The sequence below is a fragment of the Brienomyrus brachyistius genome, unplaced genomic scaffold, assembly GCF_023856365.1.
Source record: "Brienomyrus brachyistius isolate T26 unplaced genomic scaffold, BBRACH_0.4 scaffold226, whole genome shotgun sequence".
NCBI classification, from domain to species: domain Eukaryota; kingdom Metazoa; phylum Chordata; class Actinopteri; order Osteoglossiformes; family Mormyridae; genus Brienomyrus; species Brienomyrus brachyistius.
The window spans coordinates 100,138-101,288 of NW_026042501.1; positions in this window are offsets into that span (position 1 = coordinate 100,138).

The following is a 1,151-nucleotide window of genomic DNA, read 5'->3' on the forward strand; positions in this document are numbered from 1 at the left end:
GGTGTGTGGAGTTTAATCCAACATCCTTTTGCCTTTTTTTAATGCTTCCCCACACTGGCAAGAGTGGGACATGGAAGTATCAACATACACACCGAGATCTTTCTCGTAATCAGCTACCTTTATTTCAGTGGAACCCATAAAATATCTGTACTTTACTATATTTACTATATTTCTGCTCCCTGCATGGATTACCTTATATTTATCTATGTTAAATTTCATCTGCCACGTATGAGCCCAGTCGCTAATTAAATCCAGATCCTGTTGTAGCCTTTCTGGAATAGTAAAGTTAAAGGTTGGCTTTTAAAACTATAGATAAGATGCCATCAGGGCCTTGCGATTTTATTATTTTGAGCTTAGCTAGGCTTTGTACCACATCAGCCTCAGTTATACATATATTGGTCATAGACATCGTTGTATTTGTACTAAATGGTTGGTAAGCTATTCTACTGTGAACAGCCATTGTAAAATAATCATTAAACTCATTTATATCAATTTCATTTTCAATTATAAGGCCCATACTATCCTGCAAATGAGTGATTTTCAGCTTTTAGAGCTCTTTCGGAGTTAAAATATTGGAAGAAACTTTTAACGTCATCCTTATAACTGTTATTAACTAAACCTGTAGACTTAGATACTCCTGCTTTATTTTGAAATCATTAGTTAATTTCCATTTGTGGAAGAAAGCCCTTTTGCTCCTGACTTTATTCTTAATTTTCGTAGTAAACCACCTGTGACATCGCGTGCTGGACGAACAGGCAGGAAGCGAGGAATCAAGGATCCGGGAAACGGAGAGTCGGGAATGAGGGTTTATTGATGAAAACAGGTACCAACAGCGAGAGATTTCAATGACAGGACTGGGGAAACAGACTTGAATGTGGACTAAATACACAGGACTACTCAAACTGACAGAAAACAGCTGGTTTACAATCGGGGCAGCACACATGGTTAATGAGGGGGGCGTGGCACACACGAGGATCGTACAAGCAGGTCATGACACCAGCTTGGTTGCAGTTTCCTAGATTTAGTTTTTCTGGAAACGGGTATGAAGTTCTTTTGCACTTGCAACAATGTGCTTTTAAAAAATTCCCATGCCTCTTCCACAGTATTGCTATTTAACTCCATCCGATTTACAGTTTCTAGTTTCAGTCTCA